Raw genomic sequence first — 24,651 nt, 5'->3', positions numbered from 1 at the left:
CTTCCTTATATTTCCTGGTTCCATTCCCCTCTCCCACACTTACTTGCACTTTCTTCTTCTTTGTGCCAATTGTCCTTGCCCTGCTCCATTTGGATTCTGTTTTCAGCAGTTTCTCCTCAGTATGGGACACTTGGAGGGGAGTTTTGGCTATTTTGTTTTGAGGAGAATTCGTAGACCATTTCAGCCCCTGCACACCTTCCTCAAGACCCCTCCAACCCATATGATATTGGGATGAGCAAACCCTATCCAGTTTCATCTGCTGTTCTCTATTTTGGCCTGCTGAGCTTTCAAAGTGGCCACTGATAGTTATTTTGGAGTTCCTGGGTCCATCAGATACCCTGTTGCTTGCCTCAACTTCCTTTGGTACAGATGCTAATACCATGCAGATCTTGTAGTTGCCAACGTTTGTCTGCATCCGCTTGGATTTTGAAACCTGTGGAACATCTTGTCAACCTAGTTATATTGTAGATATTGTCAATAGGCCTTTGTTTTTGCCATCCTAACTTTCTTTTATTACTTTTATAGAGGAGTTTGAGGAAATTAAAAGTATGCTACCACCACTGCTATCTTTCCCATCCCCATTTCTTAAATGATAATTTCCTCCAGACTTCAGTCTTTGACCATCTAGTCCTTTTACATACATATTTTTAAGTAAACTCATCACATCCTTTGCTTTCATCTTGATGCCCTCAACTTCCTGAGCCGTATCTCTAGTCTCAACCTCTCCCTTGTGTATAAGTCCTTTATTTTCTGCTGCCCCTGGGCATCTTTACTTGGATGCCCCATGAGCACCTTAAACATTCATCTTTGTTACTGTGTTTCCTCCATATTCTCACACCTGTTTCTCTTTTCTTGGGAAAAATATTTTTGTGGAAAGAATTTATTTTCTAACCAATTCTGTGATGTTGGCAAGAGATTCTCTCATCATCTCAAAATCTCTGGAACAGAAATTACTTGTGATATTGGTCTAAAGAACAGAAATAAGTTTTATTAAAATAGGATTCTTTCAAGGAAGTTGCTTATTTTGCTTTCCTTTCTTTTGTCAATATAATATTTAAAAGTTTTATAACATGTATCTTTTATTATAAAAACAATACAGATTTATTATAGAAAATTTGGAAAAAATACAGAAGTCTCACAATCCCATTATCCAAAGATAATCATTACTAACATTTTGGATTTTTCCCTTAAAATTTTTTCTGTTTGGATATATACTAACTACTTACAGTTTTTGGTGAGTGTTTTTCTATGTCATTTAGAAATCTTTGAAAGCATGATTTTTTAAATGATAGTGTAGTATTCCATTATATGGATGCACCACAATTTATTTATATTCTAGTTGGCATTTAAGATGTTTTTCAGCCATTTTGCTATTATTAATAGTACTGTGATAATGATGATTATATATAAAACAATTATTTTCCTTTAAGATTAATTTCTAGAAATGATATTGTTGAACCGAGTGATATTTATATTTTTAGCTCTTTTAATACATATCACTACATTTTTCTCTAAGAATTGCACACCAATTTACTATTCTATCAGTACATAAAATTAAAAATTTCTTCGTGCTGCTGTTAAAAAGTCTTTGCCAATCTGATAGACCACAAATGCATTTCACTATTGTTTTAATTTGAATTTGTTAGATTTCTAGGATGGCTCAATATGTTATCATATACATAATAGCCATATGTATTTCTTAGGGTATCTCCTTGCACATGATTATAATGGGTGGGAAGAGCCTATTCTGACCAGGTGTCCACATGTTACAATGCTTGAAGGACTTCTTCAGCTGCAATCTCTATGTCATCATCAAAATGATTTGTTGAAACAATATGAATGAGTACATATGTATATATATATATACACACACACACATGTATGTGTGTATTAAGAGTACATATATACATGTGTACATATATGAGTACACATATATGTGTGATATATATCACACATATATACACATACACATATATACACATACACACTTGTATATATATATATACACACATACACACATACACATACACATATCTCCAGTAGGATTTTGATATGAGTGTTTAACAAGTTCTTTTTATCTAACAAGATTATTTAAAAGATTGTTAAATAATCAATGGTCATCAATGAGAACAGCAGGTCTCCCTCACACATGCCAATAATAATAACAGCCAACATTCATCCTACACTTGCTAAGCACTTTACAAACAGTGCCTCATTTATCCAGCTTCATGAAGTAGGCATTTGTTTCTGTGTTTTACATGACTATGTGAGTCTTAGACATCCTAGGCACATTAGCTGAGGTCACATAGCTACTGGATGAGAAAATTGGAACTGAAGCTCACTTCAAAGCTGGTTTTAAAGTCCACCTTCTGAACCATTATGCTCTGTGGCTTTTTCTCACTCAGTGGTTTGTAACCCTGCTGCACATTAAGATCACTGGAGAACTTTTAAAAAGTACTGATGCCAAATCATATAATGCAGACAAATTGCATCAGAGTCTCTGGGGGTGGTGCCCAATCATTTGTATGTTATAAAGCCTTCCTAAGTAATTGTAATATGAAGCCAGGGTTGAGAGCCACTGCTAGTAATTATTAACCAGTGTGGCTAAGGGAATAGTCTTAATTTGTCAAGTTTGAATTCTCAATGTTCCATGCTATTCATATCCCATCTGTGTGTTGGAACAAATCCCTTTCTCTCAACTCAATCCAGTGTTCTTATTACTTCTCTCTCTCTCTCTCTCTTTCTCCCCCTCCTTATCCCTCCATCTCTTTCTCTCTCTCACACACACATACACACATGCTCACAGAGTCACAGATATGCTCTAGCTCAGAATCTCTGTTCATACAAGTGGTAGTAGGGAGGCCAGACCCATACTGGGGTGTATTCTCTGGATACCAAGGTCAAACAGAGGTAGAGCATCGCTCGTTAAAAGACTGCAATGGATTAAGCCAAGAAAAATGATTTGAAAGGCAAATCTAAGGAGAGGCTAAATAAAAGTTTGGCAGAGAGTTTTCCATCCAAAGAAGCAAGTCAGAAAGAGTTAATCTGGGGATGAGGCATCCAGGGAAGGAGATCAGATGGTCTGAAAGAGGGATTTTTATAGAGCATCAGCGATATTGGATATGAGAAGAAAGGCAGCCATCAATGCAGAGGTCACAAAGTGTTGGCTTATAGATGTGCTTTGTTAGCCTTTCACTGACATTTCAAAAAAACGGAGTCAAAGTTAAAACCAGGAGATTGCCCATGCGAATTAAGATTCCAGCTTAAAAACATTCTGAAGACTTGGCAACACGAGGCCATTGTTCTCTCACGGCAGCAATCTGCAGCTCTGGGAAGTGGCTGCCCACCTTCAATGGAATAGGGATTGTGGTTCCCCACAGCCCCCACAGGGCTCATGACACGTAGGCGATGTGACTTGCAATACTGATGTTAGCATTCGTGGCTTCAGACTGAAAATTCCAAACCAGCCTGGACATGAAGTAGTCACTGAACATCAACTTTCATTTGTTGATTTTTATGGTAGCCTTCAACTTCCTTCCAAATATCTCTACAAGATGTTTTGGCTGCCTGTTTCATGGGCTAATGGGACTGGCTGCATGGTCCTATGACTCCTTATCTCTCTGATTCATTCAAGTGCTGCATTCTGCCTTGGTGTGTTCTCTCTTGCTTGTGATCTCCCTGTGTAATTGGCATTCAGTGTTCAGAGCCCCTTTCTGCCCAAGTCTGAGCAAGGGATGGTTCCCCCATATACTTCATCATGGACCTTCCCATGTAACTGCCCCCTCACTCCTGTAGCAACAGACAAGGACTGAAGCATGCTCACATCCCCAGGGCTATCCCAGCATCTGTTTGCCTTTTCATAATTACTTTTCCTAGTAAATTTTGATAGGTAAATTCCTACAGAAAGTCAAATGCACTTCCATTCCTTTCAAGAATAAGCTTTCCCCCTCCCTTCCCTTCCTCTTCCCTTTTTCTCCCCTTCCCCTTTTCCTTTCCTTCTCCTTCTCCTTCTCCTTTCCTTTCCTTTCCTCTCCTCTCCTCTCCTCTCCTTTCCTTTTTTTTTTTCTGAGTTGGCCTAACCTCTTTTCCTGAAGGTTTGTTCCTGTATTTTTTTTTAAGGACATAATAATCAAGTTCTTTAAATCTGGCTGTCCAGTTTAGGGAAAGGTCTGAATATTCTGAACTCTGTACACTTTCTGGCAGGGTCTTTCCTCCCTAAAGACATCAGTAATAGCAAAGGAAAGAAGATCAGATATTTCCATAAAGAGTGTGTCCTCTGGGGAGAGCAAGAGCCTTGGAGTCTCTGCTTATTGCAAAATTAAATAAGCGATCAAACAAACACGCCAATAAAAACATAAATCCTGGTGAAACTTGTTGCCATTTATAGATTGAAAAGGCTAAATGCTTACAAGCATATACTTCAAGTTTATTTTATTCATTCTATTATGAATTTTAAGTGTTGAGAAAAAAATACCCTAACGTGGATATAAAGTAAAAGGATGATCACGTGCCTTTGTTGTGATACTCAAGTATTGCCTAGGGGAGTTATACCTTTGTTTCACTTACTATGTAGTATTGGTTAGGACTCAAATTCTGTGAAATCAGATGTTAACCTGTAGACTTATAAGGTGGAAGTGATTTTTGCCCAGTAGAGATGCACATGATTTTTCTCCTTTAGAAAATGTAGTGACAAACATTAGGGTTTTATTGCCCTAGTAACCAGCTTTATATCTAATGTAACAATCTTATTACAGCATTATTTCCTTCAATACCTGTATTTGCTCGGTATCTCCAATTCTCTTTGAACCAGTTTTATTTATCATTCTGCTAGTTCCTTCATTAATGAGTAAATTTTTGAAGTATGTTCATTTGCTACTTGTATGAGAGTCATGTTTTTTAACTTTTCAAAAATGATACTTTGATGCTAGCCTTATCCCAGAAAAAAATTTTAGAGGTCCCCAACCTCCTGCTCACGAACGGAACTTCTTTCCTTGGTTGCTGTGGGCTGCATCAGGCAAAACTTTGAAAGTACTTTTGTAGTTAATGTAGAGGATGAACACTTTGTTGAGGGAAAGAGAACCGAGCAATTAGCTTCAGTTGAGGGGAAGAAAAACCAGATGAGGTTATACACTGATAAAGCAAATGCCATTTAATGATGCCTCTGCTCATCATAAACAGTGCTGCCATAGAGATCACAGGTTCACATCTGCTGGGGGAAGTGGGATATTTGCTGCATTTCACTTTTGGCCCAGGAGTCTTTCTAAGCTTCTCTTTATTCACTCTATTCCACTTCCACACCCCGTCAGATCTGCGAGGAGGAGGCTCAGAAGACCATCTGGCCTATGCCACTAGAGATATCAGCAAGGCTCTCTAATAAAGATGTTCCTGAAAGATTGGGGACAAATTCAATTTAACACAACCCTATTTCAAATGACCTGAGATGTTTGCTTTATTGTAGAAAGAATGAATTATTTAATAATTGTAAATAAATCACTGTATAGCTTTATTTTAAAATGATGTTAGGTCCTGTTTAAATACCATTAAGTATATTATTTAAGAAAAAATATATTGTCTCTTCCAAATATGGGGATAGGTTTGGAAAGTAAAACAGTAAAGAATTACCTGTGAAATAATATAATAAAAAAGTGAAAATGCTTTGCAAATCAGGTCATGTTATATCTTCACACAAATGTTATTTATTATTGATATAGTAATAAAGCATAACCTGAATGTCTTCGATTCTATAAATAACTGAGGGGGGTCACCATTTTTTGGATATCCAAATGAAATAATCTGAGTCCATATCGCATATTTGGTGCTAATAAACCCAGTCCCCTCCTAAATATTTCTAATTCCCAGAGAGTGTGTGTCAATTGCAAACCCCAGTTATTGGCTTCTTCTAGACCACATCTGGCTCTTGGGTTGGTTCTCTCCCTGGTCTCCTCCCTATACCTCTCTATTGCCTTCTGTCTTTCTGCGATCCAGCTGACTCACCAACATGATCACAGACTCTCCTTTATTTCCCAAGAAAATACTAAAATAAATCTGACTAATTTAGTAGTTACTAAAGGTTTGCTGAAGCCATTGGAGGAAAATGGAGAGGAATTAAGATACAAAATTGGAAACAACTCGAAATACTCTCTCTTCAGGTCCTGAGTCTCTCCATATTTGTGGAGTCTACTTTCCTTACCCAGGGTCATTTCTACTATCTTTTTTGCCCTTTTTCCAGAGAGAACTGAAAATCATTTGAAATTAGATCATACTCCACCTCACAGAAACTAGCCTCATATTACTATCAACAGAACTTTAATTCACTTTTACTGCATCTCTCCATTGTAGTCAATACCTTGGATCTTACCTTTCCTAACCAACAGCACTCTAAAGATTTATTCCCTTAAACAAAAGACTGCTCCCCCTTTGGGAGCACCCTTCACCCTCCTCCAAGGAATGCAGAAGTTGCTCTTGCCATTTTTTCTCCCATCTGTACTAAGAAAATCACCTGAATGGAGAAAATGCATTGCCAAGGGTAGGAAGACTCCGAGACAAGTTTTAGAATATTGACACTACTTTCTAGATAATTTAATTTTTCTATATTAATCATGTGTCGAATAACCTTGCTGAATTCAGCCATTATTCTAAGTTTGTAGATTGTTTTGAATATTTTATGTATATAAATATTATTTTCAAATGAGTTTTGCATTTTTCTATGGAAACTTTATACCTTTATTTTTCTAGCCACACTACAGAGATTAACCACTGACACAAAGTTGACAGAAGTGACAATTGTGGACATCTTTGTCTGGTTCAGTCTGAAAATCAGGGGCAAGTGTTTGACATTCTGACTTTATGTATATTGTTAGTGGGAGGTTTTCAGATAGTCCCTTTATCAGTTTAAGGAAGTATCCTTCTAGTTCTAGTCCACCGAGGGTTTTTATTATTATTATTATTATTATGAGTGAGTATGGAATTTTATCAAATACTTTTTCTGAATTTACAGAGTTGATTATATATTTATCCTTTATTCTGTTAGTGTGGTGAATTGCATAGGTTGATTTTGAATGCATCAATCTTGCATTCCTGGGATAAACCACACTTGCTGGATTTGATTTGATTTGATTTGATTTTGTTTGTCTTAGTCTGACAGAAAAATCAGCCTATAATTTTACTGTAATATCTTTGACAGATTATGGTCCCAGGGCCTCATAAAACAAGTTGGAAAGTGTTGCCTCACCCCCTGGTTCTCTACAGAGTTTGTCTAAGAGGGGTATGATTTCTTCCTTAAATGTGTGGGGGAATTTACCAGTGATGCCATCTGGGACTAGAGTTTTCTTTGTGGAAAGGTTTTAAACTATGGATTCAATTACTTTGACAGATATAGGACTACTTCACTTTGCTTTTGTGTATGTGTGTGTAACTGTTTCAGTAAGTTGTGCTTTTCAAGGAGTCTGTCCATTTCATCTAAGTGGTCAAATGTCTTGGCATAAAATTGTTCATAATATCATTTTATTACCTTTTTAGTATATATTGAATCTTGATATTCACAATTTATCTTCTCTTTCTCTATCTTTTTCTCTTTTTTCTTGATGAGTCTTGCTAGGGGCCATCAATTTTATTAAGCCTTTCCAAAGAACTTATTTTTGACTTTGTGGATTTTCTCTCTTGTTCATGTGCTTTCTATTTCATGGTCTCCTGCTCTTATCTTTATTATTTCATCCCTTTATTTTATTTGTGCTTATTTTCCAGTGTTCTTCTAGCATCTTGTATGGATACTTGGATTATTGATTTTTCAACCTTTCTTCTTTTCCAGTATAAGCTGTGGCAGACATGGAGAGTGCCAATTGGATAACCCTTCAAGAAAGAACCTGACCAATTGCTCTGAGTATGGTCATCTGCCAGCTGCCAGCTATTATCTCCCTCAGGATCTACCCTGGTTTTTAAGCCAAGGTCATACTGTTCTTGGAGAAACTTCCTGGCCAATGTCTGAGCAAAGCAGTGGTAACTGATTGCATGCTTTTCTTAGGGTAGCTCCCAGCCGGTGACTGAAATAGATAGTGGGACAAGGGCTCTTCTAAAGGGCAGTCTTGGCGTTGGTACTCCTTTTGGGGCACAGAGGCTTGGGGTCAAATGGCCATTGTGGTGTGATGCAGGATAAATCTCTGAGGAAGTTATGAGATATTAATAAAACGTAGCGTTCTTAGGGACAAAATAGCTAGTACCCAACAAAGGTGTATGTACAATGATCTCTTGTCATTTTGGGGTATTTTCTAATGACCTTAAAATAACTTGATTTCTGGTTTAATTCCATATTTTGTGTGATTTCAATCCTTTGAAATTTGTTGAGGCTTGCTTTATGGCCTAGCATGTAGTCCATCCTGATCAATGTTCCATGTGCTCTTGAAAAGAATCCATAGTATATAATTGTCAGATTTTGTGTACTACACAAGTCAATTGGATCAACTTGGTTAATCATATTGTTTAAATTTACTATATTCTTGCTGATATTTTTACCTGTTTGGTCTATCAGGCACTGAGAGAGAGAGTGTTAAAACCCCCAATCATTCTACCCAAATACCTGCACATTGATGTTTATAGCAGCTTTATTAAAAATTTCCGGGCGCCTGGGTGGCTCAGTTGGTTAAGCGACTGCCTTCGGCTCAGGTCATGATCCCAGGGTCCTGGGATCGAGTCCCGCATCGGGCTCCCGGCTCAGCGGGAAGCCTGCTTCTCCCTCTCCCACTCCCCCTGCTTGTGTTCCTGCTCTTGCTATCTCTCTCTGTCAAATAAATAAATAAAATCTTTAAAAAAAATTTCCAAAATTTTGAATCAATTAAGATGTCCTTCAGTAGGTGAATGAATAAATAAATTGTAGTACATCTAGATAATGGAATATTATCCAGTGCTAAAAAGAAATGAGCTATCGAGCTATAAAAAGACATGAAGGAAACTTAAATGTATATGACTAAGTGAAAGAAGCCAATCTGAAAAGTCTATATACTGTGTGATCCCAACTATATGATATTTGGGGAAAGGCAAAATAATGAAGACAGTAAAAAACAATGGAGCAGTGGTTTCTAGGAGTTAGAGGGGAGGAAGGGATGAATGGGCAGAGCACAGAAGATTTTAGGGACAGTGAAACTATCCTGTATGATACTATAATGGGGGATACATGTCATTATACATTTGTCCATACCTGCAGAACCAAGAGTGAATCCTTAGGTTAATAATGGATTTGGGTGATAATGATGCATTAATTAATTAAGGTTTATTGATTGTAACAAATGTGTCACTCTGTGGGGTGGGGAATGTTGATAATGAATGTGTTATGAATGTGTGGGACAAGGGGGTATATTGGAATTCTCTGTACCTTCCCTTTTGCTGTGAATCTAAAATTGCTCTGAGAAATAATGTCCATTAAAAAAGTCAAGGGAGGGAGAGTTGACTAAGGAGGGGTTTTAGAGAGGCTTCTGTGGTACAAAATGTTCTTTTTTGAACTGGGTGTGTTCACTGTGTATAAATCCATTAAACTGTATACTCATGAAAGCAATTCCCAATTATGACTGGAAAATCGATTTCTCTTTTTAGCTCTGTCATTTGCTTTTTTAAAATTTTTAAAATTTTTTTATTATGTTCAGTTAGCCACTGTATCATTAGTTTAAATGTTACTATAATAGTCATTAGTTACATATAATACCCAGTGCACATCACAACATGTGCCCTCCTTAATATGTCATTTGCTTTTTATATTTTGAAGCTGTTAGATGTATATCAATTTATGATTTCCATGTTGTCCTATTGAATTTACCCTTTTATCATTATGAAATGTCCCTCTTTATCTAGTAATACTTCTTGCCCTAAATACTACTTTTTCTAATATCAACATAACCTCTCCAGCCACCTTTGGTTAGTGTTTCCATGGTATATATTTTTTATCGTTTTATTTCCAACTTTGTAAATAGCATGTGATTTTGTCTTATTTGTGTCATTCATTTATAGTTTAAGTACACTGTGGCCATTAAATTTGGGCTATATGATATACCAATTCTTTAAAATGCACTGAAGTCCAACATGTGATAAATTTTCATAAATGTTTAATACGTGTTTGAAAGTTACATGCTGTCCATTTAAACAATGGATATTATTTATTGTGCTGTTCCAATATTCTATATCTTTCCTGATTTTGTTTCCTTAATTTACCAAGTACTGACAGAAGAGTAAAATTTCCTACTATAAATATGGGTTTGTCAGTTTCTCTTTGTAGATCTGTCAATTTCTACATCATATACTTTGAGGCTGGCTGTGTCATTAACTGCATATAAATTTAGAATTGTGGTTAATTGAGACTTTTTATCATTTTTAAGTGACGTTCTTCATTGCTAGTAATGTCTTTTGCCTTAAAGTTTGTATTTTGTGATATTGATGTAACTACTCAGATTTTTTGTTAGTGTTTATTTGATTTATTGTTTTTCATATTTGACTTTCAAGTATTTGTACTTTTACATTATTTACCCTTCTTTTCAATAATATAGAGACCTTGAAATACATTAACCTAATCATCTCCATTCCAACTCATATACTACAGTTTACCAGTATTTTACTTGTAGCCTATTTTCCAACTTTTTATAATTATTGTTTGACAGAGTCAATGTTTGTTTGAATTTACCTACATGCTCACCAGAATCTTTGCTCACCATTCCTTCTTGGATCTCAGACCTTCTATCGGTGATTGCCTTTATTCTACCTGAAGTACAACCTTTAGAATTAAATTTACTGAGAATGTTTTGGTGACAAACCTTTAATTTTTGTTTGTCACAATAGTTTGTTCTCCCTCTTTGAAAGTTGGTATTCTGGGGGGAAAAAAGTAGTATTCTGGTTATAGAATTCTATACTGACAATTATTTTTTCTTTTGGCTTATTGAAGATATTCCATTATCTTCTTATTTCCATTGTTGCTGTGAGAGGTTAGCAGTCAGTCTAAGCATTATTTATTTGTTGATGATGACTTTGGCTTCTTGTTAAGATCTCTTTTTATCAATGTTCTGAAATTACACTATACTAAGCCAGATGTTGATTTGGGGTATATTTTTTGGACTTCTTAAGCATTGGTGTATTTCAATAATTCTGGAAAATTCTCAGCTTTTACCTGTAGAACATTTTCCATACCCCTATTGTCTTATTCTTAAACTCTGAGTAGATAGAAGGTAAGACCTTTAATTGTTTTTATGTTCATTAACCTCTATCCCAAGATACATATTTTAGATATCTTGACAATACCTTGCTTTCTTGTCAAATCTTTGATGCCTTTACAAATATTTTTTGAACCAAATCAGACAGTGCTATAATTTTTGCTCCAACCATCAAACATAATTTAGAAACTCAAGAGAAAGAGAGCTTCTTGTATTTACCCATATTTTGGCTTATGTTCTTTTTTGCATCCTGATATTCCAAGGTTCCTTCTTTTATATTTCCTTTCTGTTTACAGAACATCTTTTAGCCATTCTTTAGGGTAGGTGTGTTGGTGACAAATTTGTTTTATTTCCCTTCTGAGAATGTCTTGATTTTCCCTTTATTCCTAAAGGTCATTTTCCCTGGGTATAGGATTCTGAGTTCACAGGTTTTTACTTTTTCTTTCAGACCTTGAAAAATACCGTGCCAAATCCTTCTGACTTCCATATTTTCTTTATGCCCTCAACTTCTACAGCCATATCTCTAGTCCCAGACTCTCCCCTGAGCTTTAGTCTCTTATTTCCTGCTGCTACTGGACATTCTCACTTGAATGCTCCACAAGCATCTTAAACATACATTCTTATTATTGCACCCCATCTATACCCTCAAAACTGTTTCTCTTTTCTTGGGAAAAATACTTTTGTGGAGAGTATTTATTCTTCTAACCAATTCTGTGCTGTTGCAAGAGATTATCCCCATGTTTTTTTTAGGCCGAATTTTTTTTCTCTTTTTTCATTGGGAGGATTTGTCCATAAAACTAACTCATTCTTTAAGGGCATTAGAATATGCCTTATTTTCTTGTGTTTTGTTATTTTTTTAACTGTGAACTGTTCATTTTTACTAGAAATTTATCTATGGAGATTCTTTGAGGCCTGGGTTGATGTTGATGTGGCCAATCACCTTGAAGCAATACTAACCAATAACCACCTCAAGTTAACTTTTCCTTTTGAGATTTTTTCAGACTACATAGGTAATAGGATACCAAATCCATGTGAAGTTCAATTTGTGGTTATGAATTCCCAGGGGATTACTTTACTTTTTTTTCCTTCTAACCCTAGGACTGAGAGTCGGTTTCCCTGCTGTGCCCTTCTGCACAGAGGGGCTTCACTGTGAGTCCAAGCTTTTTATGAGAATCTCAATTTCAGTCCCTATCTGGGGTGTGCTCCAGACTTTACTTTCTGTCCCTTGTACTGGTGCAATCATTAAAGTACAAGCTCAAGGATTCTAGGTTTTGCCAAAATTTTCCAGGAAGGATGCCGGCTTTGGCACTTCAAGTTCCTGGTTTCACTTCACTTTGGAGATTGGCATGTACTTTACACAAGCTTAATGTTCAAAAAGGACTTTAAAAGATTTCTTATCAAGATAAAAAGCTTCTGCACAGCAAAGGAAACAGTCAACAAAAGAAAGAAGCAACCCACAGAATGGGAGAAGATATTTGCAAATGACACTACAGACAAAGGTATGCTTTCCAAGATCTATAAAGAACTCAAACTCAACACCCAAAAAACAAATAATGAAGTCAAAAAATGGGCAGAAGACATGAACAGACACTTCTCAAAAGAAGAGATGCAAATGGCTAACAGACACATGAAAAGATGTTCATCATCATTAGCCATCAGGGAAATTCAAATCAAAACCACATTGAGATACCACCTTACACCAGTTAGAATGGCAGAAATTGACAAGGCAAGCAAAAACAAATGTTGGAGAGGGTTTAGAGAAAGGGGAACCCTCTTACACTGTTGGTGGGAATGCAAGTTGGTACAGCCACTTTGGAAAACAGTGTGGATGTTCCTCAAAAAATTAAAAATGGAGCTACCCTATGACCCAGCAATTGCACTCCTGGGTCTTTACCCTGAAGACACAGATATAGTGAAAAGAAGGGCCGTATGCACCCCAATGTTCATAGCAGCAATGTCCGCAATAGCCAAACTGTGGAAAGAGCCGAGATGCCCTTCAACAGATGAATGGATAAAGCAGATGTGGTCCATATATACAATGGAATATTACTCAGCCATCAGAAAGGATGAATACACAACTTTTACATCAACATGGATGGGACTGGAGGAGATTATGCTAAGTGAAATAAGTCAAGCAGAGAAAGTCAATTATCATATGGTTTCACTTATTTGTGGAATATAAGGAATAGCATGGACGACATTAGGAGAAGGAAAGGAAAAATGGGGGGGGGAGAATCAGAGGGAGAGACAAACTATGAGAGACTATGGGCTTTGAGAAACAAACTGAGGGTTTTAGAGGGGAGGGGGATGGGGGATGGGCTAGCCCGGTGATAGGTATTAAGGAGGGCATGTACTGCATGGAGCACTGTGTGTTATAAGAAAACAATGAATCATGGATCACTATATCAAAAACTAATGATGTACTGTATGGTGACTAACTTAACACAATAAAATAAAATAAAATTTAAAAAATATAGTAAAACTGAAGATCCAGCTGAAGGGAAGGTGGTATTGAGAATACTCACCTCTTGGAGTGCCTGGGTGGCTTGGTCGGCTAAGCAAAAAAAAGAGAGAGATTTCTTATCCAGTATATGAGTTATTTTATTTGGGTGAGTTATTCAGGGTATCCAATATGCCATACTGCTGGAAAAAGAGATTTCTCACAATATATGATTTTCTGTTACAGACTCTTATCTTTTTAGCATATATCTCTTAGCTGAATATGTTGCAGCCATAAATATTTAATGATCAAACATTTTTTTTATCATTACTAGGGGACATTTTTTTTGAATAGCTTAAAATTTCTACTTTCAATTTACTGTCAGCTTTCTTTCTTCCTCTTAACCCTATAATATAAAACAGGCAATTGAAAAATGACCCTCTAAAAAGCTGTGCAGTCGGCCTGATATGATTAGATGTCATGACAGTGATGTGGCTTAATTTTTTTTTTCTGCATAATCATCTTGAGTTCTTTGCCTCTGGGTTGAGAACTTGGAGTTCAGAGGTGATTTATTTTCTTATTTACACATAAAGTGAAGGATAAAACCATTCTACACTTAGCTGGAAATGTTCATGAGAGATATAGTCTCTCAAAAAATCAAGTGGGGGTGTGGGGATTAGAAATGAGTCTGGAATGACTTCAGAAATTTTAGCCAATTTAACAGAATTCAAGGAAATATGTTCAAGTGGAAGAAGGTTGCCTTTCTCCAGATCTGCTGAGCATTATTCTGGGATTAGGCTCAGGAGATGGTTCAGGAAGATATACAGATACTCAAGTACACACATGCACACACATACTTGCATACTTATGCAGACATACACAGTACAAACATACATGTATCTACGTGGCTATATAAGTGGGGGAATTCTGACAAGTGAATCACTGAATTTGTTTTTTATTTTATCCTTTTGTCCTAATTCTCAAGGTAATATGTGTTTATTAGGAAAGCATTGGAAAGTCCAGAAAAATAACGCATAATGCTATTTCTTAGTAAAAACAATGGCAACATTTTGGTGCATTTCTTTTTTTGCATTTATTAAATATAGATCAACTTGTACATGCAATTACACTTTATATGCTTTTCTCTTCCACTGAAAAATTTTATATTAGGTACATCCCCATGTTTCTAAATAGTGTTTTCATCACAGTAAAATACACTTTCATGTGGGTTCACAATTTCCTCTCATTAGACATTGAAGTTGTTATAATTTCTTCAGTAATAAAATGAGTCACTATTGTTATATCTCCCTGTGTCCTCTGTCTTGGTCCTAGAAAAATAATTAAATGTTGCTCTTAGTTTCAAGTGTCAGTGAAATCCCTGAGAGGTTCAAGTTCAGCTCTCAATCTATTATTACCCCAACATTCTCCATGGGGGTTTCCCACTTTCATCCCTTACCCTCATCCTGGCCACAGTAAGCTCTTCAAAGTATTTCTCTCAACCATATGTGGTATGTGTTCCCCTTGGGGGGAGTTTTGTAAATTAAAAAAAAAATTCTCCATCTCATTATATTTCAAGTGCTATTTTAGCCCCCTGTTGTATAACGTGATACATTAGTGTCTGGGCACCATTTGATGACTTGTGAAAGTCCTGAATTATTCTAGATCCACCCTGTAGATGAGTATTTGAAATATGGCTTGTTAAAACTGAGATATTCTGTAAGTATAAAATACACAATGAATTTCAAAGGCATAGTATGATAAAAAGAACACAAATTATTCTATTGATAATACTATTAATGTTGATTACATGTTAAAATGATACTATTTCAGATATGTTGAATTTAATGAAATATTTTATTAGAATTAATTTAATTATTTTTATGTGTTTTCAATGTAGCTACTAGAAAATTTGAAATTACGTGTGCGGTTTGTGTTTGTGGCTGGTATTGTATTTCTGTTTGAAAGGCCAGTTTAGAGCCAAGAGTTGGAGCCTGGGGCACCATACTAACATTCCCTCTCTGGAAAGCACATCATCCCCCTGCTTTCTGCTCAAACCTCCAGAATCCTGGGTAAGGGAAAAAAACATCAACAGAGCTCCTCCTGACTCACTGTTTCCTAACATCCAACTGCACCACAAAGCATGAATTACAGCATGTAGAAACAGAGGGTTAGGTAGTGGATAAGAGAACTAACTTGGTTGGTTGGTTATGCTATTATATTAATTGTAAGGTCCATTCTGCATTAAGTTGGTTGAGTGACAGATACTCCCAGGTGGAATAGATGTAGCAGTAAAGTGCTCACCAAATGCTCTGTGTCTTTGGGGATTGGCTGCAGCTTTGAGTGATTTTCTTCATCTCCACCTGACTTCAAACTCCTTTTGCAAAAGCCCCAAAGCTCCCTTGTGCCTACTTTTAGGGACTCAGAGCTGGGACTCCACACACTTTTTTGCCGTTTCAGCTGCCAGACAGATAAAAAATGGTGCATAGCAGAGCTCCCTGCTCTGAGCAGCTCAAGAGGAGGAGACTGAAGCTGGCACATTTGGATTCAGGAGATGCCTGAGATAACTGAGCCATTTCCTTTAGATCCAGCAGTTTCCTAGGCCTGCCAAGACACTTCAGCCTCCCAGACAGCTCAAGGACTTAGACAGGAAAAGTTGAGTTAATGAGTGATGGTTGACACACAGTTCTGAACCCTGCAGCAGCAATGTGTCTGTGCTCAGGCCTTCATCGGGTGATGGCCCAGTGACATCACAGAACTCTTTGGCTGGGAGCCACGCCTGGCTGTGGCTGCATGTGGCTCCTGGTTTCTGCACTGTTAGGGCTGTGACTTCAAAGGCAGCTGAGGTTACTAGTTATTCTAACCCATTTATAAAACTGGTCAAGCTCCCATCCAACCAAATGTCCTTCCTGCTTTCAGTTATTTTTGTAGGGAACCTCTGTTTGCACACAGAGTCATATTTCTTGCCATGTTTGTTTAGTTTCTTTTTCCACTGGCCTCTTTCCTTTAGACTGGTAGAGGCAGTCTTTCTTGTGGCTTGATGCCAGTTGAATCTCTGCCAGGTATGGCTGGAAGGGGCCCGGCAGATTTCCCTCTGAAGTGGGAGCTTTCAGGCTGCTTAATTCCTAGGAACTAAAGTCTGGGAGAAGAGACAGACGTTGGGTATTCCCCACTCACACATAACAAATATGTGGGTACCTTCTTCTGTGGACTAAGCTCCAGACTGAGAACTCAGAAGAATCAGGTATAAATCCACCCTTGTAGACTCTGATAACCCATGAAAAGCGATGAGTGCCACTAATAAGCTACATACGGGGGAAATGGGAATTCAGCTGGGTCAGCAGATAGCTTTGAGCAAACAGGAATGGAAGAAGGAACTGTGGGTATTTCATGAAGGAGAAATTTGAGCTGACATTGAGGGATGGGTATAACTTGGCTCTATCCATAGCAGAGTTTCTCAACCTCAATACTATTGACATTTTGGACCAGGTAACTCTCTATATTCTCTAGAACATTCTCTATTCTAATTCCCAAGGGAATCTCCTGTACACTGTAAGATTTTTAGCAGCATTGCAGGCTTTTACTCATGAGGTACTAGTAGGTCCCCATCCTGTTGTGACAAATAAAAAATGCCTCCAGACAGTGCCAAATGTCCCCTACAGGAAAAAAAAAAAAGTCACCTGGTTGAGAACCACAGCTATAAAGGAATAGGCAAAAGAATATTCCAGAGAGAGTAAAAAAAAAATGAGCAAAGGAGAAGCCTGGGACAGACAGCAGGTGAATCAGTTTGCCTGGAATGAAGGGTATGTGAGAAGAATTCTCAGAACAGTGGAAAAATAGAATGTAAGCTCCACAGAGTGGGTGTTTGGTGTGTGTGTGTGTGTGTGTTAATCTGTTTTGTTCCAGGGTGGATCCCAAACACCTAGAATAGAGTCTGGCATATACTTGAAACTCAACAGTGTTTATAGAGTGGAAGAGCCTAGGATCACTTAGTAGATAGTTGAGCACTGGGTTGAGAAATACTGGTTTTCTTCTGTAAGTAACATGGAGACATTTGAATGTTTTGGAGTAAGAGAAAGAGGTGACCCATTCTAGATATCGAGAATCAGATAGTCATATGTCAGGAAGATTGGAGAAGAATATGACCCTAGGAAACAGCCAAACGGCTGTTGCAGGAATCCAGACAAGAGATAATAGGGGTTTGGCCATGGATAGCGTGTGGAGGGAGATGAAGAGAAGTCATCCATGACAGATTGGGAAAAGGAAATGGGGTGGAGAAAGAATGGCAATGCATAAAAGTAAGAAACACAGAACAGAGAGGGAATGTGGGAAATAATTTAATTATTTGCCTTTAAAGAAGAATCAACACTAATCCTTCTCAAACTCTTCCTAAAAGTTGAAGAGAAGGGAATACTTTCAAAATCATTTTATGAGGGCAGCATTACTAAATACTAGAGCCAGACAAAGCCACTATAGGAAAAGAAAATTACAGGCCAGTATTCTTTATGTGCATACATGCAAAAATCTTCAACAAAATATTAGCAAAATTAAACAGCACATTAAAAGTAGCATACACCTTGATCAATTAAGATTTATTCTGGGATGCAAGGACGGTTCAATATGTACAAATCAGTAAATGTGATAGATACATCACATAAACAGAATGAATAAAAAATCATATGATCATCTCAATAGATGGAAGAAAAAGCATTTGATAAAAATACAACACCTTCTCATCATAAAAATTCTCAACTATTTGGTATAGAGTGAATATACATAATAAAGTCCATATATGACAAGCCCACAACCAATATCCTATTCAATTGTGTAGAGCTCTAAGATCAAGAATGTGACAAGAGGGCGCCTGGGTGGCTCAGTTGGTTGAGCGACTGCCTTCGGCTCAGGTCATGATCCTGGAGTCCCTGGATCGAGTCCCGCATCGGGCTCCCTGCTCGGCGAGGAGCTTGCTTCTCCCTCTAACCCTCCCCCCTCTCATGTACTCTCTCTCTCTCTCGTTCTTGCTCTCTCAAATAAATAAATAAATCTTAAAAAAAAAAAAGAATGTGACAAGAATGTCCACTTTTGTTACTTACATTCAGTACAGTACTAGAAGTCCTAGTGAGAGCAACTAGGTAAGGAAAAGAAATACAGATATATCTCAGAAATATTGTGGATTTGGTTCCAGACCATCACAATAAAGTGAATATTGCAATAAGCAAGTCAAAAGAACTTTTTGCTTTCCTAGTGCAAATAAAAGTCATTTTTATATTTTACTGTAGTCTATTTAGTGTACAATATCATTGTGTCTAAAAAAACATGTACATTCCTTAATTAAAAATACTTTATTGGTAAAAAATACTAATCTTCCTCTGAGCTTTTTGATGATGCAGGGTCTTGCTTCCATGTTGATGGCTACTGACTGACCAGGCTGGCGGTTGCTGGAGGTTGGGTGGCTGTGGCAATTCTTAAAATAAGACAATGAAGTTTGCTACATCCAACTGATTCTTCCTTTCACGATTGATTTTACTATAGCATGCAATGCTGTTTGATAGCATTTTATCCACAGTACAATATCTTTCAGAATTGGAGTCAAGCCTCTCAAACCCTGCCACTATTTTATCAACTAAGTTTGTGTAATATTCCTTTGACAACAAAAATCCTTTGTTGTCATTTCAACAATCTTCACAGCATCATCACCAGTAGTAGATTCTATCTCAAGAAACCACTTTCTCTGCTCATTCATTAGAAGCAATTCCTCATACATTCAAATTTTATCATGAGATGGCAGGAATTCGGTCACATCTTCAGGCTCCACTTCTGTTTCTAGTTTTCTTGCTGTTTCCACCACATCTGCAGTTCCTTCCTCCACGGAAGTCTTGAGTTCCTCAAAGTCATCCATGAAGGTGGGAATCAACTTCTTCCTAATTCCCATTAACATTGATATTTTGACCTCTTCTTCTGAATCACAAATGTTCTTAAAGTCATCAAGAATGGCAAAGTCTTTCCAGGAGGTTTTCAATTTACTTTGCCCAGATCCATCAAAGAAATCACTATCTATGGCAGCTATAGCCTTAGGAAATGTATTTCTTTTATTTTTTTTTTGAGGTGCACTTTGTAGAATCCTTTTTTTTTATTCTTATGTTAATCCCCATACATTACATCATTAGTTTTAGATGAAGTGTTCCATGATTCATTGTTTGTGCATAACACCCAGTGCTCCATGCAGAATGTGCCCTCCTCAATACCCACCACCAGGCTAACCCATCCTCCCTCCCCCCTCCCCTCTAGAACCCTGTTTGTTTTTCAGAGTCCATCGTCTCTCATGTTTCGTCTACCCCTCTGATTTCCCCCGCTTCATTCTTCCCCTCCCGCTACCTTCTTCTTCTTCTTCTTTTTTTTTTTCTTAACATATATTGCATTATTTGTTTCAGAGGTACAGATCTGAGATTCAACAGTCTTGCACAATTCACAGCCCTTACCAGAGCACATACCCTCCCCAGTGTCTATCACCCAGTCACCCCATCCCTCCCACCCCACCCCCCACTCCAGCAACCCTCAGTTTGTTTCCTGCAATTAAGAATTCCTCATATCAGTGAGATCATATGATACATGTCTTTCTCTGTTTGACTTATTTCACTCAACATAATACCCTCCAGTTCCATCCACGTCGTTGCAAATGGCAAGATCTCATTCCTTTTGATGGCTGCATAATATTCCATTGTATATATATACCACTTCTTCTTTATCCATTCATCTGTCGATGGACATCTTGGCTCTTTCCACAGTTTGGCTATTGTGGACATTGCTGCTATAAACATCGGGGTGCACGTACCCTTTCGGATCCCTACTTTTGTATCTTTGGGATAAATACCCAGTAGTGCAATTGCTGGATCATATGGTAGCTCTATTTTCAACTTTTTGAGGAACCTCCATACAGTTTTCCAGAGTGGCTGCACCAGCTTGCATTCCCACCAACAGTGTAGGAGGGTTCCCCTTTCTCCGCATCCCCGCCAATATCTGTCGTTTCCTGACTTGTTAATTTTAGCCATTCTGACTGGTGTGAGGTGGTATCTCATTGAGGTTTTGATTTGGATTTCCCTGATGCCGAGCGATATTGAGCACTTTTTCATGTGTCTGTTGGCCATTTGGATGTCTTCTTTGGAAAAATGTCTGTTCATGTCTTCTGCCCATTTCTTGATTGGATTCTTTGTTCTTTAGGTGCTGAGTTTGATGAGTTCTTTATAGATTTTGGATACTAGCCCTTTATCTGATATGTCATTTGCAAATATCTTCTCCCATTCTGTCGGTTGTCTTTTGGTTTTGTTGACTGTTTCCTTTGCTTTGCAAAAGCTTTTTATCTTGATGAAGTCCCAATAGTTCATTTTTGCCCTTGCTTCCCTTGCCTTTTGCCATGTTTCTAGGAAGAAGTTGCTTCGGCTGAGGTCAAAGAGGTTGCTGCCTGTGTTCTCCTTTAGGATTTTGATGGACTCCTGTCTCACATTGAGGTCTTTCAACCATTTGGAGTCTATTTTTGTGTGTGGTGTAAGGAAATGGTCCAGTTTCATTCTTCTGCATGTGGCTGTCCAATTTTCCAAACACCATTTGTTGAAGAGACTGTCTTTGTTCCATTGGACATTCTTTCCTGCTTTGTCAAAGATGAGTTGACCATAGAGTTGAGGGTCCATTTCTGGGCTCTCTATTCTGTTCCATTGATCTATGTGTCTGTTTTTGTGCCAGTACCATGCTGTCTTGATGATGACAGCTTTGTAATAGAGCTGGAAGTCCGGAATTGTGATGCCACCAGCTTTGCTTTTCTTTTTCAACATTCCTCTGGCTATGCGGGGTCTTTTCTGGTTCCATACAAATTTTAGGATTATTTGTTCCATTTCTTTGAAAAAAGTGGATGGTATTTTGATGGGGATGGCATTGAATGTGTAGATTGCTCTAGGTAGCATCGACATCTTCACAATATTTGTTCTTCCAATCCATGAGCATGGAACGTTTTTCCATTTCCTTGTGTCTTCCTCAATTTCTTTCATGAGTATTTTATAGTTTTCTGAGTAAAGATCCTTTGTCTCTTTGGTTAGATTTATTCCTAGGTATCTTATGGTTTTGGGTGCAATTGTAAATGGGATTGACTCCTTAATTTCTCTTTCTTCTGTCCTGTTGTTGGTGTATAGGAATGCCACTGACTTCTGTGCATTGATTTTATATCCTGCCACTTTACTGAATTCCTGTATGAGTTCTAGCAGTTTTGGGGTGGAGTCTTTGGGGTTTTCCACATAAAGTATCATATCATCTGCAAAGAGTGAGAGTTTGACTTCTTCTTTTCCAATTTGGATGCCTTTTATTTCTTTTTGTTGTCTGATTGCTGTGGCTAGGACTTCCAATACTATGTTGAATAGCAGTGGTGATAGTGGACATCCCTGCCGTGTTCCTGAACTTAGGGGGAAAGTTCTCAGTTTTTCCCCATTGAGAATGATATTCGCTGTAGGTTTTTCATAGATGGCTTTTATGATATTGAGGTATGTACCCTCTATGCCTATACTCTGAAGAGTTTTGATCAAGAAAGGATGCTGTACTTTGTCAAAAGCTTTTTCTGCATCTATTGAGAGGATCATATGATTCTTGTTCTTTCTTTTGTTAATGTATTGTATCACACTGATTGATTTGCGGATGTTGAACCAACCTTGCAGCCCAGGGATAAATCCCACCTGGTCGTGGTGAATAATCCTTTTAATGTACTGTTGGATCCTATTGGCTAGTATTTTGGTGAGAATTTTTGTATCCATGTTCATCAGGGATATTGGTCTGTAATTCTCCTTTTTGATGGGGTCTTTGTCTGGTTTTGGGATCAAGGTAATGCTGGCCTCATAAAATGAGTTTGGAAGTTTTCCTTCCATTTCTATTTTTTGGAACAGTTTCAGAAGAATAGGTATTAATTCTTCTTGAAATGTTTGGTAGAATTCCTCTGGGAAGCCATCTGGCCCTGGGCTTTTGTTTTTTGGGAGATTTTTGATGACTGCTTCAATTTCCTTAGTGGTTATAGGTCTGTTCAGGTTTTCTATTTCTTCCTGGTTCAGTTTTGGTAGTTGATACATCTCTAGGAATGCATCCATTTCTTCCAGGTTATCTAATTTGCTGGCATAGAGTTGCTCATAATATGTTCTTATAATTGTTTGTATTTCTTTGGTGTTGGTTGTGATCGCTCCTCTTTCATTCATGATTTTGTTGATTTGGGTCATTTCTCTTCTCTTTTTGATACGTCTGGCCAGGGGTTTATCAATCTTGTTAATATGAAATGTATTTCTTAAATAATAAGACTTGAAAGTCAGAATTACTTCTTGACCCATGGGCAGCAGAATGAATGTTATGTTAGCAGGCATTAAAAAACAAAAACAAAAACAAAAACATTAATCTCATTGTTTATTTCTATGACAGTTTTTTGTTTTTTAAAAGATTTTATTTATTCATTTGCGAGAGAAACAGAGACAGAGACAGCAAGAGAGAGCATGAGTGGGGAAGAGAGGGAGAAGCAGGCTCCCCATCAAGCAAGAAGCCGGATGTGGGGTTTGATCCCAGGACTCCACGATCATGACCTAGGATGAAGGCAGTGGCTCAACGAACTGAGCCACCCAGGTGCCCATTTCTCCACCAAGAGTTCTTGCATGACCAGGTGCTTGGTCAATGAGCAGGAATACTCTGAAAGGAATTTTTTTTTTTCCTGAGCAGTTGGTCTCAACAGTGGGCTTAAAATATTCAGTAAACCATGTTGTAAATAGATGTGCTGTCGTCCAGGCTTTGTTTTTCCATTTAGAGCATAGGCAGAGTAGACTTAGCATAATTCTTAAGGGCCCTAGAATTTTTGGAACAACAAATGAGCATTGGCTTCAACTTCAAGCCACCAGCTGCATTAGCCCCTAATGAGAGAGTCAGCTTATCCTTTGAAGCTTTGAAGGCAGGCATTGATTTCTCCTCTTTAGCTATCAAAGTCCTAGATGGCATCTTCTTCCAATAGAAGACTGTTTCATCTCCATTGAAAATCTATTGTTTGGTGTAGCCACCTTTATTAATTATCTTAGCTAGATCTTCTGGATAATTTGCTATAGTTTCTCCATCAGCACTTGCTGCTTCACCTTGCACTCTGATGTCATGGAGATGGCTTCTTGTCTTAACCTCATGAACTAACCTCTGCTAGCTTCAGACTTTCCTTCTGCAGCTTCCTCCCCTCTCTCATCCTTCACAGAATTAAAGAGAGTTAGGGACTTGGTCAGGATTAAGCTTTGGCTTAATGGAATGTTGTGGCTGGTTTGATCTTCTATCCAGACCACTAAAACTTTCCCCATATCAGCAACAAAGCTGCTTCTTTTTCTTATCATTCATGTGTTCATTGGAGTAGCACTTTTAATTTCCTTCAAGAACTTTTCCTTTGCATTCACAACTTGGCTAACTGTTTAGCACAAGAGGCCTAACTTTTGGCCTCTTTTGGCTTTCAACACACATTCCTCACTGAGCTTAATAATTTCTAGCTTTTGATTTATGGTGAGAGACATGTAACTCTTCCTTTCACTTAAAAACTTAAGGGCCATTGCAGGATTATTAATTGGCCTAATTTCAATATTGTTGTGTTTCAGGGAATAGCAAGACCTGAGGTGGGGGAGAGAGAAATGGGGAACAGCAGGTCAGTGGAGTAGCAGAACACACAAAACGTTTATGGATTAAGTTTGCTGTCTTACATGGACATATGGAGGTTCATGGCACTGCAAAACAATTACAATGGTAACATCGGGGAAAAGATGGCAGAGGAGTAGGGGACCCTATTCCAACCGGTCCCCAGAATTGAGCTGGATATTTACCAGACCACTCTGAACACCCATGAAATCTGAGATGTAAGAAGATAGATCTGGATCTCTACAAACAGAATATTGCAGGCAGTTGGTTTCGAGGTACAAAGCAGTGAGCCATGATTCTGGGCAGATATCAGAGGATAAACAGCAGCGGGAGGGAGCATGGCCATGGGGATCCTACACC

The 24,651-nt window shown here is 37.8% G+C and overlaps 1 pseudogene; it reads right to left on the bottom strand.

Moving 5' to 3' along the window:
• Positions 1-24,209, bottom strand: part of LOC123837500 (tigger transposable element-derived protein 1-like) — a 243,167-nt pseudogene extending 218,958 nt beyond the window's left edge.
• Positions 24,210-24,651: the final 442 nt, after the last annotated feature.

This window comes from Mirounga angustirostris, unplaced genomic scaffold, assembly GCF_029215605.1.
Source record: "Mirounga angustirostris isolate CCGP_5_RB_7025 unplaced genomic scaffold, mMirAng1.0.hap1 SCAF_8, whole genome shotgun sequence".
NCBI classification, from domain to species: Eukaryota; Metazoa; Chordata; class Mammalia; order Carnivora; family Phocidae; genus Mirounga; species Mirounga angustirostris.
Note: the sequence above shows the minus strand (reverse complement) of the source record. Positions and strands in the feature narration are given on the sequence as shown.